This window comes from Mytilus edulis, chromosome 8 (genome assembly GCF_963676685.1).
Source record: "Mytilus edulis chromosome 8, xbMytEdul2.2, whole genome shotgun sequence".
NCBI classification, from domain to species: domain Eukaryota; kingdom Metazoa; phylum Mollusca; class Bivalvia; order Mytilida; family Mytilidae; genus Mytilus; species Mytilus edulis.
In genome coordinates, this window is record NC_092351.1 from 12,288,407 (window position 1) to 12,309,619 (window position 21,213).

Here is a 21,213-nt window from a genome sequence, read left to right on the forward strand (position 1 = left end):
TGTATCATCAAATACTCATTTCTATTCAAAGGGAAATAGCTCAAAATTCATATAAAATTAGTGATGACTATATTCTATAAAATTAGATATGATGTAGTCAATTAAACATTGTTAGAATCAGCATATCAAAGAACCCAAAGAATTAAAGTTTTGATGAAAAAAATTTTTAGGACCCTATGGACTTCAATGTGGTATCATTTAATTAATAATCAAAATAAATACAGGTTTAGATTCAGCATTTCGAAGAACCCTATACATTTTCAATTTATGTTGAAATCAAAGAGTTTAATTTCGGACCCATGTTAGGACACACTTGAAAACTGGACCCAAAATTAGTTTTTACAGAATAAAAAACAAATCTCGTCAAACAATTTACCAAAAAAAAGAAAAAAAATCCAAAATTTTATTTATCATTAACATAATGTCTTTTTAAAAATCTATAAAACTTATCTTCAAAATGTTTAATAATTAACAGTAAATTTCTAACGTTATTTATACAGTCCTATATAGCTTATAATCATCAACACTTAGAAAACAGACATTTTTATAATAAATCTGTCAATCCAATCATAAGACATTTACCAGATGCTCTGTTATCTATAAACAGGTGAACATTAATCAAACTATATATATATTTCTGTTCAAAGAGAAATAACTCAATCACATAATAAATTAACACTTTTGAATATTAATAAGGGCAATAATTTGATCACATAATATTAACACTTTTGAATATTAAAAAGGGGAATTACTCAATAAGGAGAAAAGTTAAAATCGTGAAAATTGAACTTGACCTCCATTCAGTAACAGGAAACAAGCCAAAAAACATTCCTAATCATTATAAAAAAGAAGATGTGGTATGATTGTCAATGAGACAACTCTCCACAAAAGACCAAAATAACACAGAAATTAACAACTACAGGTCATTGTACGGCCTTCAACAATGAGCAAAGCCCATACCGCATAGTCAGCTATGAAAGGCCCCAATTTAAAACAATTCAAACGAGAAAAATATGGCCTAATTTATGTACAACAATTGAACGATTATTTAGTCATTAATCTGACATTGTAAATTAACATATTGCTGCCTGGATATGTGTGGATGTGTGTTGGCCTTTTTTAATTGCTGAGATTCTTCTTTCAAATTTTATTGAAAACATTTAAAAAAACAAAAAAACAATTGATATATAGTACATATAAAAATACAGTAAATATCACAATATCTTAAAGTTTATTCCTTTTTCTTTTTATATGGAGCAAAGGGATCCGACCACACCTTCATATCTGAAAAAATAAACATATAAATCTCATTAGACATTAGCAAGCTTCAGTCAACATTGGGCATGAATTGCACAGGCCAAAACATTTGTATTACTGTAGAATGTAGATACTGAAATTGTTTCCAAGTTTTAATATTGTAAATACCTTTCCAGTAGGTGTAATACCACCAAATCATGGTATGTCACATCTAGTTGTATACGAAAGTAGGTCTAAAATAATATTTCCTTGAATTTGACAGTTGTAGGTTATTAATCCTACATTTTATTGCAGTAAAAACATTTCTGTGTCATAAACATCTGTCTTGGGTATTTCAAAACACCATTATTTTTTATTTGGGATTTCTATAGAAAATTTTGTAATCTTGACGTTACATGGTGATTAAACCTTGTACACAGATAAAATAAGGGGAGACATTTGATTGGTTAACTTCCAATGATGGTTATTTTCTTATATGTAATGAAATGTTATGTGAATTTTTTTCTATAGTACTGGACAGGATAAAACTTTACTCATGCAAAGTATTTCTTTATTTGAACCAAAGATAAATTCTGCCCATTTTTTTAAAAAGTGCAAATTTAACAAAGACTAATCAGTCGGAAACCAGGTTGAAATAGAACAAAAGAATCGAAGCTCTTTGTTAGAGAAGGCGATAAATGTTTACTGTATTGTTTACTATAGTGACAAAATTTTTAAAAGTTAATAGAAACAAACAAAATTGCAATTTTCTTCTCAATTACGAGGTGTTTTATTTTAAAAACACCATTTGCATTAGTTTTCAATTTATCTAGTTCATAGTTAAGCAGAACAATTAGATATCAAGTCGACGACATGGGTATCTTTCAAGTTGGATGTCAAAAATGCATAACCTCCGATTTTTTTGAAAAAATTACCACGGACGGAAACTATATCAATCTATTACTTCAGTAATTTTCGTGTCTGCCCTTCCATTATGTGACTGAAGAAAAAAATCCAAAAATGGGTAACAATTGTATCGAAAAGAGAAAATCGAGTGCACCGTTTTATGTTAGGGCGTGTTTGAGTTAAGTATTTTGTCTTGATATCGTACAAAGCAAGAATATTTCATACATCGTCTCGCTTCAAATTCTATTATTTTTATACATTAAAGCTACAGGTTGGCGTTATAACACAAAAAAATCACAGTACTAAAAGATGAAATATATAGGTCAAGTGAAATACCTATCTAATGAGTCACAAAAACAGAGAAGGTGTGTTCGAATAGCTATTTTTTTACTGAAAGTACTTGACGACAGTCTTTCAAGTTGGATGATGAAAATGCATATCTTCGAAAAAATTCCATTTTTTTGTGTGTGATAACTAGAGTTTATAGTCTTCACACACTAAAAAAATCTAGTCTGCCCTTCCACGAAATATTTATTTAGAATTTTTTTTAAATGTTTATGAATTTTCGAAAATTCCACCTGACAACCGATCAGACAATAGTTTTAAGTTGAATCAATGCAGACAAGATTATTAACTGATGCTCATAAGCTAGTTGATACATTTGTCTTTAAAAATACAACTGACATATAAGGATCGTAATGGTGCAATATGAATAAATTTATCGGTTTCCAAGAGCAAAATTGGTAGCGCGTCATCCCTACAATGGCTTCCGTTTCTACGATTGTGATAATGAACTGGCGTAATGGGGAGATAATTTTGACAAAGTAGGATCCTGACTGTAATAGGGGGAAATCAATGGTGGTATTACACCAGTAGCCCAATAATAAGAACTTGCATTCTGATATCTGATTCATATAAATGTATGTTGCTTTTCCCAAAATTACAATAATAAATATCTCGCATTTATTAAAAAATTGCAATAAAAAACGCATGTGCTAATTTCTAAATTTATAGAATCTGTGACTGGCCTATAAAATTTATAATAAGTTGTTTTGGTCAAAAATTACAATACGGACATTTTGACATTATAAAACTTCGCCTCTCAGATTTTCTTTTCCTTTAACCAGTATTCTCTTAACTAATTCCTTACAGCATTCTGGTATATAGGAATCTGATGTTCAGTAGTTGTCTTTTGTTTATATGGTTCATAAGTGTTTCTTGTTTGAATGGTTTAACACTATTTTTTTTTTGCCCTTTATAGCTTGTTGTTTGGTGTGAGCCAAGGCTCTGTGTTGAAGACCGTACCTTGACCTGTAATGAATTGGTTTACTTTTATAAATTGTGACTTGGGTGGAGAATTGTCTCAATGGCACTCATACCACATCTTCCTATTCTATATAGAGAAGTTTGTACATTCTTGTATCATGTAACACAATCTATCAGAAAACCACTTCAGACATGTCAGAACTCATCACTCTCAAGCAATAAAGCATAACATTCATAACACAATCTATCAGAAACCCACTGCAGACATGTCAGATAGCATCACTCACTCTCAAGCAATAAAGCATTACATCCATAACACAATCTATCAGAAACCACTTCAGACATGTCAGATAGCATCACTCACTCTCAAGCAATAAAGTATTACATCCATAACACAATCTATCAGAAAACCACTTCAGACATGTCAGATAGCATCACTCTCAAGCAATAAAGCATTACATCCATAACACAATCTATCAGAAACCCACTGCAGACATGTCAGATAGCATCACTCTCAAGCAATAAAGCATTACATCCATAACACAATCTATCAGAAACCCACTTCAGACATGTCAGATATCATCACTCTCAAGCAATAAAGCATTACATCCATAACACAATCTATCAGAAACCCACTGCAGACATGTCAGATATCATCACTCTCAAGCAATAAAGCATTACATCCATAACACAATCTATCAGAAACCCACTTCAGACATTTCAGATATCATCACTCTCAAGCAATAAAGCATTACATCCATAACACAATCTATCAGAAACCCACTTCAGACATGTCAGATATCATCACTCTCAAGCAATAAAGCATTACATCCATAACACAATCTATCAGACACCCACTTCAGACATGTCCGATATCATCACTCTCAAGCACAATCTATCAGAAACCCACTTCAGACATGTCAGATATCATCACTCTCAAGCAATAAAGTATTACATTCATAACACAATCTATCAGAAACCCACTTCAGACATGTCAGATATCATCACTCTCAAGCAATAAAGCATTACATCCATAACACAATCTATCAGAAACCCACTTCAGACATGTCAGATAGCATCACTCTCAAGCACAATCTATCAGAAACCCACTTCAGATATGTCAGATATCATCACTCTCAAGCAATAAAGCATTCCATCCATAACACAATCTATCAGAAACCCACTTCAGACATGTCCGATATCATCACTCTCAAGCACAATCTATCAGAAACCCACTTCAGATATGTCAGATATCATCACTCTCAAGCAATAAAGCATTCCATCCATAACACAATCTATCTGAAACTCACTGCAGACATGTCCGATATCATCACTCTCAAGCACAATCTATCAGAAACCCACTTCAGATATGTCAGATATCATCACTCTCAAGCAATAAAGCATTACATCCATAACACAATCTATCAGAAACCCACTTCAGACATGTCAGATATCATCACTCTCAAGCAATAAAGCATTACATCCATAACACAATCTATCAGAAACCCACTTCAGACATGTCCGATTTCATCACTCTCAAGCACAATCTATCAGAAACCCACTTCAGATATGTCAGATATCATCACTCTCAAGCAATAAAGCATTCCATCCATAACACAATCTATCAGAAACTCACTGCAGACATGTCAGATATCATCACTCCCAAGCAATAAAGCATTACATCCATAACACAATCTATCAGAAAACCACTTCAGACATGTCAGATAGCATCACTCTCAAGCAATAAAGCATTACATCCATAACACAATCTATCAGAAACCCACTTCAGACATGTCAGATATCATCACTCTCAAGCAATAAAGCATTACATCCATAACACAATCTATCAGAAAACCCACTTCAGACATGTCAGATATCATCACTCTCAAGCAATAAAGCATTACATCCATAACACAATCTATCAAAAAACCCACTTCAGACATGTCAGATATCATCACTCTCAAGCAATAAAGCATTACATCCATAATACAATCTATCAGAAACCCAACATAGACATGTCAGATATCATCAATCTCAAGCAATAAAGCATTACAGCCATAACACAATCTATCAGAAACCCACTTCAGACATGTCAGATATCATCACTCTCAAGCAATAAAGCATTACATCCATAACACAATCTATCAGAAAACCCACTTCAGACATGTCAGATATCATCACTATCAAGCAATAAAGCATTACATCCATAACACAATCTATCAAAAAACCCACTTCAGACATGTCAGATATCATCACTCTCAAGCAATAAAGCATTACATCCATAACACAATCTATCAGAAACCCACCATAGACATGTCAGATATCATCACTCTCAAGCAATAAAGCATTACATCCATAACACAATCTATCAGAAACCCACTTCAGACATGTCAGATATCATCACTCTCAAGCAATAAAGCATTACATCCATAACACAATCTATCAGAAACCCACTTCAGACATGTCAGATATCATCACTCTCAAGCAATAAAGCATTACATCCATAACACAATCTATCAGAAACCCACTTCAGACATGTCAGATATCATCACTCTCAAGCAATAAAGCATTACATCCATAACACAATCTATCAGAAACCCACTTCAGACATGTCAGATATCATCACTCTCAAGCAATAAAGCATTACATCCACAACACAATCTATCAGAAAACCAACCACTTCAGACATGTCAGATATCATCACTCTCAAGCAATAAAGCATTACATCCATAACACAATCTATCAGAAACCCACTGCAGACATGTCAGATATCATCACTCTCAAGCAATAAAGCATTACATCCATAACACAATCTATAAGAAACCCACTTCAGACATGTCAGATATCATCACTCTCAAGCAATAAAGCATTACATCCATAACACAATCTATCAGAAACCACTTCAGACATGTCCGATATCATCACTCTCAAGCAATAAAGCATTCCATCCATAACACAATCTATCAGAAACCCACTTCAGACATGTCAGATATCATCACTCTCAAGCAATAAAGCATTACATCCATAACACAATCTATCAGAAACCCACTTCAGACATGTCAGAAATCATCACTCTCAAGCAATAAAGCATTACATCCATAACACAATCTATCAGAAACCCACTTCAGACATGTCAGATATCATCACTCTCAAGCAATAAAGCATTACATCCATAACACAATCTATCAGAAACACACTTCAGACATGTCAGATATCATCACTCTCAAGCAATAAAGCATTACATCCACAACACAATCTATCAGAAAACCACTTCAGACATGTCAGATATCAACACTCTCAAGCAATAAAGCATTACATCCATAACACAATCTATCAGAAACCCACTGCAGACATGTCAGATATCATCACTCTCAAGCAATAAAGCATTACATCCATAACACAATCTATCAGAAACCCACTTCAGACATGTCCGATATCATCACTCTCAAGCACAATCTATCAGAAACCCACTTCAGATATGTCAGATATCATCACTCTCAAGCAATAAAGCATTCCATCCATAACACAATCTATCAGAAACTCACTGCAGACATGTCAGATATCATCACTCTCAAGCAATAAAGCATTACATCCATAACACAATCTATCAGAAACCCACTTCAGACATGTCAGATATCATCACTCTCAAGCAATAAAGCATTACATCCATAACACAATCTATCAGAAACCCACTTCAGACATGTCAGATATCATCAATCTCAAGCAATAAAGCATTACATCCATAACACAATCTATCAGACACCCACTTCAGACATGTCCGATATCATCACTCTCAAGCACAATCTATCAGAAACCCACTTCAGACATGTCAGATATCATCACTCTCAAGCAATAAAGTATTACATTCATAACACAATCTATCAGAAACCCACTTCAGACATGTCAGATAGCATCACTCTCAAGCAATAAAGCATTAAATCCATAACACAATCTATCAGAAACCCACTTCAGACATGTCAGATAGCATCACTCTCAAGCAATAAAGCATTACATCCATAACACAATCTAGCAGAAACCCACTTCAGACATGTAAGATATCATCACTCTCAAGCAATAAAGCATTGCATCCATAACACAATCTATCAAAAAACCACTTCAGACATGTCAGATATCATCACTCTCAAGCAATAAAGCATTACATCCATAACACAATCTATCAGAAACCCACTTTAGACATGTCAGATATCATCACTCTCAAGCAATAAAGCATTACATCCATAACACAATCTATCAGAAACCCACTTCAGACATGTCAGATATCATCACTCTCAAGCAATAAAGCATTACATCCATAACACAATCTATCAGAAACCCACTTCAGACATGTCAGATATCATCACTCTCAAGCAATAAAGCATTACATTCATAACACAATCTATCAGAAACCCACTTCAGACATGTCAGATAGCATCACTCTCAAGCACAATCTATCAGAAACCCACTTCAGATATGTCAGATATCATCACTCTCAAGCAATAAAGCATTCCATCCATAACACAATCTATCAGAAACCCACTTCAGACATGTCCGATATCATCACTCTCAAGCACAATCTATCAGAAACCCACTTCAGATATGTCAGATATCATCACTCTCAAGCAATAAAGCATTCCATCCATAACACAATCTATCAGAAACTCACTGCAGACATGTCCGATATCATCACTCTCAAGCACAATCTATCAGAAACCCACTTCAGATATGTCAGATATCATCACTCTCAAGCAATAAAGCATTACATCCATAACACAATCTATCAGAAACCCACTTCAGACATGTCAGATATCATCACTCTCAAGCAATAAAGCATTACATCCATAACACAATCTATCAGAAACCCACTTCAGACATGTCCGATTTCATCACTCTCAAGCACAATCTATCAGAAACCCACTTCAGATATGTCAGATATCATCACTCTCAAGCAATAAAGCATTCCATCCATAACACAATCTATCAGAAACTCACTGCAGACATGTCAGATATCATCACTCCCAAGCAATAAAGCATTACATCCATAACACAATCTATCAGAAAACCACTTCAGACATGTCAGATAGCATCACTCTCAAGCAATAAAGCATTACATCCATAACACAATCTATCAGAAACCCACTTCAGACATGTCAGATATCATCACTCTCAAGCAATAAAGCATTACATCCATAACACAATCTATCAGATAACCCACTTCAGACATGTCAGATATCATCACTCTCAAGCAATAAAGCATTACATCCATAACACAATCTATCAGAAACCCACTGCAGACATGTCAGATATCATCACTCTCAAGCAATAAAGCATTACATCCATAACACAATCTATCAGAAACCCACTTCAGACATGTCAGATATCATCACTCTCAAGCAATAAAGCATTACATCCATAACACAATCTATCAGAAACTCACTTCAGACATGTCAGATATCATCACTCTCAAGCAATAAAGCATTACATCCATAACACAATCTATCAGAAACCCACTACAGACATGTCAGATATCATCACTCTCAAGCAATAAAGCATTACATCCATAACACAATCTATCAGAAACCCACTTCAGACATGTCAGATATCATCACTCTCAAGCAATAAAGCATTACATCCATAACACAATCTATCAGAAACCCACTGCAGACATGTCAGATATCATCACTCTCAAGCAATAAAGCATTACATCCACAACACAATCTATCAGAAACTCACTGCAGACATGTCAGATATCATCACTCTCAAGCAATAAAGCATTACATCCATAACACAATCTATCAAAAAACCCACTTTAGACATGTCAGATATCATCACTCTCAAGCAATTAAGGATTACATCCATAACACAATCTATCAGAAACCCACCATAGACATGTCAGATATCATCACTCTCAAGCAATAAAGCATTACATCCACAACACAATCTATCAGAAACCCACTTCAGACATGTCAGATATCATCACTCTCAAGCAATAAAGCATTACATCCATAACACAATCTATCAGAAAACCCACTTCAGACATGTCAGATATCATCACTATCAAGCAATAAAGCATTACATCCATAACACAATCTAAAAAACCCACTTCAGACATGTCAGATATCATCACTCTCAAGCAATAAAGCATTACATCCATAACACAATCTATCAGAAACCCACCATAGACATGTCAGATATCATCACTCTCAAGCAATAAAGCATTACATCCATAACACAATCTATCAGAAACCCACTTCAGACATGTCAGATATCATCACTCTCAAGCAATAAAGCATTACATCCATAACACAATCTATCAGAAACCCACTTCAGACATGTCAGATATCATCACTCTCAAGCAATAAAGCATTACATCCATAACACAATCTATCAGAAACCCACTTCAGACATGTCAGATATCATCACTCTCAAGCAATAAAGCATTACATCCACAACACAATCTATCAGAAAACCAACCACTTCAGACATGTCAGATATCATCACTCTCAAGCAATAAAGCATTACATCCATAACACAATCTATCAGAAACCCACTGCAGACATGTCAGATATCATCACTCTCAAGCAATAAAGCATTACATCCATAACACAATCTATCAGAAACCCACTTCAGACATGTCCGATATCATCACTCTCAAGCACAATCTATCAGAAACCCACTTCAGATATGTCAGATATCATCACTCTCAAGCAATAAAGCATTCCATCCATAACACAATCTATCAGAAACTCACTGCAGACATGTCAGATATCATCACTCTCAAGCAATAAAGCATTACATCCATAACACAATCTATCAGAAACCCACTTCAGACATGTCAGATATCATCACTCTCAAGCAATAAAGCATTACATCCATAACACAATCTATCAGAAACCCACTTCAGACATGTCAGATATCATCACTCTCAAGCAATAAAGCATTACATCCATAACACAATCTATCAGAAACCCACTTCAGACATGTCAGATATCGTCACTCTCACGCAATAAAGCATTACATCCATAACACAATCTATCAGAAACCCACTTCAGACATGTCAGATATCATCACTCTCAAGCAATAAAGCATTACATCCATAACACAATCTATCAGAAACCCACTTCAGACATGTCAGATAGCATCACTCTCAAGCACAATCTATCAGAAACCCACTTCAGATATGTCAGATGTCATCACTCTCAAGCAATAAAGCATTCCATCCATAACACAATCTATCAGAAACCCACTTCAGACATGTCCGATATCATCACTCTTAAGCACAATCTATCAGAAACCCACTTCAGATATGTCAGATATCATCACTCTCAAGCAATAAAGCATTACATCCATAACACAATCTATCAGAAACCCACTTCAGACATGTCAGATATCATCACTCTCAAGCAATAAAGCATTACATCCATAACACAATCTATCAGAAACCCACTTCAGACATGTCCGATATCATCACTCTCAAGCACAATCTATCAGAAACCCACTTCAGATATGTCAGATATCATCACTCTCACGCAATAAAGCATTCCATCCATAACACAATCTATCAGAAACTCACTGCAGACATGTCAGATATCATCACTCCCAAGCAATAAAGCATTACATCCATAACACAATCTATCAGAAAACCACTTCAGACATGTCAGATATCATCACTCTCAAGCAATAAAGCATTACATCCATAACACAATCTATCAGAAAACCCACTTCAGACATGTCAGATATCATCACTCTCAAGCAATAAAGCATTACATCCATAACACAATCTATCAGAAAACCCACTTCAGACATGTCAGATATCATCACTCTCAAGCAATAAAGCATTACATCCATAACACAATCTATCAGACACCCACTTCAGACATGTCAGATATCATCACTCTCAGGCAATAAAGCATTACATCCATAACACAATCTATCAGAAACCAACTTCAGACATGTCAGATAGCATCACTCTCAAGCAATAAAGCATTACATCCATAATACAATCTATTAGAAACCACTTCAGACATGTCAGATATCATCACTCTCAAGCAATAAAGCATTACATCCATAACACAATCTATCAGAAACCCACTTCAGACATGTCAGATATCATCACTCCCAAGCAATAAAGCATTACATCCATAACGCAATCTATCAGAAAACCCACTTCAGACATGTCAGATATCATCACTCTCAAGCAATAAAGCATTACATCCATAACACAATCTATCAAACAACCCACTTCAGACATGTCAGATATCATCACTCTCAAGCAATAAAGCATTACATCCATAACACAATCTATCAGAAACCCACTTCAGACATGTCAGATATCATCACTCTCAAGCAATAAAGCATTACATCCATAACACAATCTATCAGACACCCACTTCAGACATGTCAGATATCATCACTCTCAAGCAATAAAGCATTACATCCATAACACAATCTATCAGAAACCTACTTCAGACATGTCAGATTCACTCCCAAGCAATAAAGCATTGCATCCATAACACAATCTATCAGAAACCCACTTCAGACATGTCAGATATCATCACTCTCAAGCAATAAAGTATTACATTCATAACACAATCTATCAGAAACCCACAGCAGACATGTCAGATATCATCACTCTCAAACAATAAAGCATTACATCCATAACACAATCTATCAGAAACCCACTTCAGACATGTCAGATATCATCACTCTCAAGCAATAAAGCATTACATCCATAACACAATCTATCAGAAAACCACTTCAGACATGTCAGATATCATCACTCTCAAGCAATAAAGCATTCCATCCATAACACAATCTATCAGAAACCCACTTCAGACATGTCAGATAGCATCACTCTCAAGCAATAAAGCATTGCATCCATAACACAATCTATCAAAAAACCACTTCAGACATGTCAGATATCATCACTTTCAAGCAATAAAGCATTACATCCATAACACAATCTATCAGAAACCCACTTCAGACATGTCAGATATCATCACTCTCAAGTAATAAAGCATTACATCCATAACACAATCTATCAGAAAACCACTTCAGACATGTCAGATATCATCACTCTAAAGCAATAAAGTATTACATTCATAACACAATCTATCAGAAACCCACTTCAGACATGTCAGATATCATCACTCTCAAGAAATAAAGCATTACATCCATAACACAATCTATCAGAAACCCCCTTCAGACATGTCAGATATCATCACTCTCAAGCAATAAAGCATTACATCCATAACACAATCTATCAGAAACCCACTTCAGACATGTCAGATAGCATCACTCTCAAGCAATAAAGCATTGCATCCATAACACAATCTATCAAAAACCACTTCAGACATGTCAGATATCATCACTCTCAAGCAATAAAGCATTACATCCATAACACAATCTATCAGAAAACCACTTCAGACATGTCAGATATCATCACTCTCAAGCAATAAAGCATTACATCCATAACACAATCTATCAGAAAACCACTTCAGACATGTCAGATATCATCACTCTCAAGCAATAAAGCATTACATCCATAACACAATCTATCAGAAACCCACTTCAGACATGTCAGATATCATCACTCTCAAGCAATAAAGCATTACATCCATAACACAATCTATCAGAAACCCACTTCAGACATGTCAGATATCATCACTCTCAAGCAATAAAGCATTACATCCATAACACAATCTATCAGAAAACCACTTCAGACATGTCAGATATCATCACTCTCAAGCAATAAAGCATTGCATCCATAACACAATCTATCAAAAAACCACTTCAGACATGTCAGATATCATCACTCTCAAGCAATAAAGCATTACATCCATAACACAATCTATCAGAAAACCACTTCAGACATGTCAGATAGCATCACTCTCAAGCAATAAAGCATTGCATCCATAACACAATCTATCAAAAAACCACTTCAGACATGTCAGATATCATCACTCTCAAGCAATAAAGCATTACATCCATAACACAATCTATCAGAAAACCACTTCAGACATGTCAGATAGCATCACTCTCAAGCAATAAAGCATTACATCCATAACACAATCTATCAGAAAACCACTTCAGACATGTCAGATATCATCACTCTCAAGCAATAAAGCATTACATCCATAACACAATCTATCAGAAACCTACTTCCAGTGACTTCAGACATGTCAGATATCATCACTCTCAAGCAATAAAGCATTACATCCATAACACAATCTATCAGAAACCTACTTCCAATGACTTCAGACATGTCAGATATCATCACTCTCAAGCAATAAAGCATTACATCCATAACACAATCTATCAGAAACCCACTTCAGACATGTCAGATATCATCACTCTCAAGCAATAAAGCATTACATCCATAACACAATCTATCAGAAACCCACTTCAGACATGTCAGATATCATCACTCTCAAGCAATAAAGCATTACATCCATAACACAATCTATCAGAAAACCACTTCAGACATGTCAGATATCATCACTCTCAAGCAATAAAGCATTACATCCATAACACAATCTATCAGAAACCCACTTCAGACATGTCAGATATCATCACTCTCAAGCACAATCTATCAGAAAACCACTTCAGACATGTCAGATATCATACCTCTCAAGCAATGTAGCATCCAAATTACAATGATAAATGGCCCTGGATAGAATTAATGATCAAACCCTGCTTTAACTGTTTTAAAGAAAATTGGCAATAGTTGCATTTTTCTTAGGCTACAATAAAATTGAGAATGGAAATGGGGAATGTGTCAAAGAGCCAACAACCCAACCATAGAGCAGACAACAGCCGAAGGCCACCAATGGGTCTTCAATACAGCGAGAAACTCCCACACCCGGAGGAGTCCTTCATCTGGCTGTTCTATTTTCAACCTTGGCAGTCTACATTTTTTTTCCATGTACATTCATCCTACACACATGACACATGTTTTTGCTAAATACCTGGAGAATGGTTGTGTAAAAGTATGGTTCCAATTGTAACCATAGTTTCACAGAAGATAAATCTTTAATCATTTATAGACTAAAGGGTAAAGGACACCAAGTGGAAAGAAAAGCTCACATGGCCACTTTGAGCCAAGTAAGCTTAAAAGGAAGACTTTTTCATGTTTGTACAAATACCTGTACATATATATCATGTATATACATTTATATCAAACTAAAGATAATTAGTTGTTAATAGATTCTGTTCAATAACTTACCTGCTGGTTGTATAGATTCAATATCCAAACCAGCTCTGCCTTTTTTCTGTAATTCTTCTGAAATTCAAACAATAACTTAATTAAATGTGGTTTTCTTTTAATGACAATATTCATTTGTCATGTTTGTACAATCATGTTATTTGTCATTAAAGCAGGAAAAAAGATATAGAATACAGTTAAAGTACACGACAGGCTTAGGTCTGTTCACAGTCAAACCTTCATCAATTTATCATGAGTTTTAGTTATTTAATTTAAATACGTTAAAATGTATCGCGCATTGTTGCATTATTGAACATGTTGAAAATAAACAACATATATATGTATGATCATATAAGACAAGAAAGCTAAAAGTATCCTATTTAAATTTATATTTGTCTCATAGGAAATCATACCATATCTCCTAATTGTATGCATGTTATATACATGTATACAAAGAATGTATTTTATTTACTTGGTAAAGAGAGATAACTCATGTTATTTAATTCTCATTTCAATAAGAAAATGATAAGTAAGATAGTATCTCTTTTCAAAAACATAAACAAGTAAGATTGTATCTTATTTCAACAACACGAACAAGTAAGATAGTATCTTAGTTCAACAACATGAACAAGTCAGATTGTATCTTATTTCAACAACACGAACAAGTAAGATTGAATCTAATTTTAACAACATGAACAAGTAAGATTGATTCTAATTTCAACAACATGAACAAGTCAGATTGTATCTTATTTCATCAACATGAACAAGTCAGATTGTATCTTATTTCAACAACATGAACAAGTCAGATTGTATCTTATTTCAACAACATGAACAATTAAGATTGATTATAATTTTAACAACATGAACAAGTCAGATTGTATCTTATTTCAACAACATGAACAAGTAAGATTGATTCTAATTTCAACAATATGATCAAGTTAGATTGTATCTTATTTCAACAACATGAACAATTAAGATTGTATCTTATTCCAACAGCATGAACAAGTAAGATTGTATCTTATTTCAACAACATGAACAAGTAAGATTGATCTCCAGCTCAGCTCCAGACCAACTGGGGCGATGCAGGACGTGACGGCCATACTGCCATGACGTCCATAGGATGCAAAGATGACAAAAAAGGCCATACTTTGTAAAGACGTATTGTCCATGTTTTTTTTTGTTTTTTTTATAGATGTTATATATGAATTATTTTGATACTTATAGATGGTTATTATAACTTTTGAATAAACTATACTGTTTATACATTATTTATCATGTTTAATTTTGTTATATCCTCCGAAAGAAGGTTGTTAATTGCTTATTATTACACCTTTGATGAACACAAGTTTTAATTATGCTTTTGTCAATAAATTGTAAAGGAAATATATTAATACAATTCGAGATCACTATGAAAATACAGCACCCAAGCTGAGACTCAGAGTTCAAGCGGAGTGCAAACATACCTTATGTAGTGAAATTCTTGTAAAAATACAAGCTATTTGAGCAGTCTTTTCGATGTACCTTGCTTTATTAATAGAGTAACCAGAAATGTCGGTGGCACTCTATGATTTATTTTCAATTTTTTTATCATATGAAGAAAAAGTTTGAGCAATATATTTCAGGACAAAAACGAATTTCATATGATAAAAAATATTTACATGTAACTTACCAAACTTATCTAATGCAAGCTACATGCAAACGGACGTATTTGAACAGAGTTTTATTATATCTTTTGCTTTCAAAAATGAGCAAAGCACATACCACATAGTCATTATTACTCAAAATATTTCATACAATATCTTATACATAATTTGGAATATCTAGCAACATTTTTTGAGGTGGTACAATATTTTGTCTCTCCTGTTAACATTTTAAAAAGAAATTCTAAGTTATTAAGAAAAGGTTTAGATAAGATTTTAAGCTTGTTTTTTGTAGCCAATTAGATGGTTTTTACATGTTTTAAGAGTATAAACTTCAATATATATATTGATTCTGTGGAATAATAGATTATTTGTCAATTTTCCAGGTTGTACTGAAAATGCCTCTAAAATTGGTTTTCAAAGGTTTAAACAAATTACCACCAGTAATGCAAGTCTTAGATAGCATTTCATATTGTTTGGCATTTTTTCTCTCTTGACAAAAAAAACGAACATCAAGTAAATCCCTCAAATGCTAAATTGGGAAGATTTTTTTCATTTTCTAAGGTTGACTATTACTTTGAATAAGTGCTGTTATGCCAAAGGTCTCAGACCGTTTTTTATGATTATGTATGATTACCTTTACAAAAACCCATCATAAATCATATTAATTCAATAATTGGGCACGTGTCTCTGTTTAATGCAAACTTTGAGTTTACAAATTTCAGAGGTGCATGTATTAATCCTTTAATTAGTTTACGTGATTGCCAACCAATTATCAAACAAATTTACAATTATTAACATGAAGGTGTATGCTGTATGGTTTATGTGTGTGTTGTAAATGTTGTATATTTGTTTGTCTGTATGACTGAATGAATAAATAAAATATATTAAACGAAAATATTATCTTTTTGTGTTTCTTATACTATATTGGTATGATTGTCCATAAGCTTCAGAAAAAAAGGGGAACATCTAAATCGTCAAAAAACAGTATTCAACCATTGTCAACCGTGACAATGAACAAAGCAATAAGAACATTCCTGAAACCATCATTTATCATGTTATCAGGAATGACTGACTCTAAACTATAAGAAAGAAGAAAAACACAGAATCATTAAACTCTATATATGATGATCAGGACAAATATAACTCGAATTGCTTTCCGTAGAGTTAACCTCTACACTGAGGACTGTTTTTAATTTCACTAAGACTGATTTTCTCTACAAATCTTTTGACTCGTAGAAGTAGACTATAAAATCATCACAGATTTGTTTAGAATAATATACCTTTTACAGATATAATAAAAAGATCAGTAACATTAGTCCGAGATTACTCTGACGTCCAACGGCTGTTTTGCCAGACAAGCTGGGGCCGTCCCCACGGCCCCAGCTTGTCTGGCAAAACAGCCGTTGGACGTCAGAGTAATCTCGGACTACAGTAACATGTGCTTGCAATTTGTTTTTATATATATCGTCATCAACAGCGGCAGTCAACTCCTATAGTTTCAACTTCAGGGTTTCCCCTGGGTCAATTATTTTTTTCGCCACCTCTTTCGCCAAAACAATTTATTTTTCGCCACTTATTATTTTTTTTCGCCAAGTAACATAATTATATTTTTCGTTTAAAATTTACTTTGAAGGGTTACTCTCATTCGAGGAGTTGTTCTTAACCTTTTGGATAGATTTCTTCATAACGACAGTTTTCTTTTCTTGACCATCGTAAATGAAAAAGTTGAGACGTAAAACTATGCTTAAAACACGTACATGTGTCACTAAAACGACTTTGAAGCAATATCAATAACCTATATTAAAGTCAACGGATAATTTAAGTTTTAAATCAGAGATTTTTCTTGCTTTTGAACATTTTTCGTCACAACAGCTTTCTTTTCTAAACTATCTTTAAAAGGAGAGGAGACGTCAAAAGTTTGCTTCAAACACGTGCGTCGCTAAGTGGTAAATAAATTATGTATGTGACATTTAGCGGAAGCTATTTAACCATATCATTTTGTCAAACAATTCAATCAACACCTTTATTAATTAGTCCTTTGTTGTCGATAGGTATAAAATGCAATCAGCTGATTATTGATTTTCTGTACAAATCTTAATGAGGTCAAGGTGAATTCCAAGTATTGTCTGATCGGGTAAAGTCCAAGAAAACTCGAAAAAAAGTAAATAAACAAGATGGAGGAAAATAAATCGTTATATATATTTCTGTCGCCAAATTCTTTCGCCAATGACGAATTTTAATCGCCACAATTATTATTTTTTCGCAAATTGCGAAAATGGCGACCGCCAGCGGAAACCCTGTTCAACTTCATATAAAATAAGATGCCTTTATATCACATCATATTTATGTTATTACTATTAATAAATACTTATTTTATTATTATACTTTATGTTATAACCTCAATAAAAAAAATTAAAGTGTAGACGATACGTCTCACAAGGTATGGCCGATAGGCCCGATACGTCCCATGGATGATGTGGCGGTATGGACGATATATCCTAGGGTCGTCATGGAAATATGGCATTAGCCAAAAACTACCTATTTTTGTTGCTCTACTGGATGCTAAGGCTGCTTTCGATGTCGTCAACCATGATAGCTTGCATCGTAAACTCTTCTTATCAGGAGTAGGTGGAACACTCTGGCTCTTAATACGCCAACTTAGTACTTATGCCATAACCTCCATCAAATGGAATGGTTTAATATCAAATCCATTCCCTGTTCACCAAGGAGTACGACAAGGTGGAATTCTCAGTACCGAACTCTACAAAGTTTATATAAACGACATTCTAGACCAACTGGAAAATAGCGGTCTGGGTTCCTACATTGGGAATATATATTGTGGTTCGCCGACCTGCGCTGATGATGTCGCCCTGGTTGCAAATTCACCTTCAGATCTCCAGTCAATGATAAGTACAGTTGAAAACTACAGTATTCAGGAAAAATATAAACTCTAACCCACCAAGAGTCTTGTACTGAAAAATGTGCCCTCCACACGAAATACAGACTTTGAATTTGAGATTAATAATACAGCTATGCTTCAGCCAAGCTCGGCTCTTCATATAGGAATTAAACACAGCTCTGACTTAAAGAAAACAATCAATATTCATATTGAAGGAAATATATCTAAAGCCAGACGGACAATGTATAGCCTAATGGGTGCTGGTCTTCACGGAAAGAATGGTCTCAACCCAATTACTTGTCTACATATCTTTCAAATATATATCCTACCTGTCCTTATTTATGGACTAGATATATTCGTTCCAGACAAAAAACACATAGAGCCATTAGAAGTATTCTATAGGAAAGCAATGAAACAAATCCTATCACTGCCAAATAATACTGCAGATGCAGCTGTCTATACTATGACAGGAGTAATTCCAATACAAGGAACAATACATAAAGCTGTCATAAATATTTATAACAAAATATGTGGAATGGAATCCTCAATAGAAAAGGAACTAGCTGAACGACAACTACTTATGTCTGGTTTCAACTCTCAAAGCTGGTTCTCAAAAGCAAGATGCATTCTAGCCCAATATAATCTACCTTCAGCTCATGATCTAATGCTCAATCCGATCAACGCAAATCGATGGAAAACACAAGTAAAAAAAGCAGTTGACAGTGTCTGGCATGATCAATTGAGAACAAAAGTATCCCTATATAGTTCTCTCAATTATCTATCCACTAACAATATACTCTGGCGAAACACTCATCCTTGTCTTGCAAGTGTAGGCACATCATCTCAGGATATAAGTCGTCTTCAAACAAAACTAAAGCTCCTTACAGGCACCTACTATCTTCAAAGCAACAAAGCTTCATTTAATCAAAATAGCGTAGATCCAACCTGCTTACTATGCAAAGAATCCGCAGAAACGGTAGATCACTTCCTTCTGGAATGTAAGACTTTGCATGATATCCGCATACCATACCTGCATGAACTTGAAAGCTTTCTTTGTAGCTTTAGAAACTGTACCAAATGCTTTAATCTTACTAACGTTGTAATAGACGCACAGCTCATTTTAGATCCGAGTCACTTATTATGTGCTTGTGGTTGCAGATGCAAATGCACTGACAATTGTTTCATGGTAGAATACATATCCAGAAAATTATGCTATGCGTTACATGCCAAGAGAAATGAACTCTTAAAGACCTTACCGTCTAGCAAGAGCAAGAGTCAAAGACTGTAGCCAACGTACACCCCACGGGGCGTACATTTATATTTATATTTTTTATATTTTCAAACTAAGTGTGTATAGACATATATATTCATTGTGAAGTGCTCCTTTGAAGGAGGGATTTCCTAATACAGATACAGATACAGATTAGCGTCTCGAAAGCAACTGAGGACCCATAATAATAGAGGCGAATCTTATTTAATCGTCTAGTAGTCCAAATAATTATGAAGTCTCGAAAACCTAGAACATACAAAATTTAATAGCCGTTCAAGGCGTCATAATTATTTGGACTAATCGTCTTGTAACTCATTCATAAAAGTTAACTCGACATCGATCTATATACGACGGTCTTACATAAACTAACTATATTTATCTACGTTCATCATTGGGTAAATTGCAACTGCATACATGAAACCTCCAATTGACCCGACAAAGGCACCCCAAAATGCTACCAGACGCCACCCCGTCATCGAAACTGTCTTAGGTTGACGAAACATTTCGTCTGATGTTATTTTTCAACCTCGTGTAAAATTTGTCTTTGACAACCGGATGTTGACATTTACCTAAATAAAAATTGTTCGGAAGGTCTCGGATTTCTTCCTTATTACTTGTTTTTTTTTAAATTTTTGTTTAGATTTCATCGATTGTCCCTGTTTATCCTAGCCACAAATTTTCATCAACCAATGTCAGCTTCAGTTAAAAAAAGTCGTCGTTTTTTTTTAATAATACAACTTTAATGACGAACTATTTTTTATACTAGTTTTCAAATGAAACAAAAAAAACGGAC

General features: G+C 34.3%; 1 long non-coding RNA gene across 1 annotated transcript; it reads right to left on the reverse strand.

The window, feature by feature from the left end:
* Positions 1-1,132: 1,132 nt before the first annotated feature.
* LOC139486900 (uncharacterized) lies at positions 1,133-21,008 on the reverse strand. The gene is made up of 3 exons (XR_011655672.1): positions 20,791-21,008; positions 14,630-14,686; positions 1,133-1,284 (listed from the first exon to the last, which is right to left on the reverse strand). It is a non-coding gene; the product is annotated as an uncharacterized lncRNA (long non-coding RNA).
* Between the last annotated feature and the right edge of the window lie 205 nt (positions 21,009-21,213).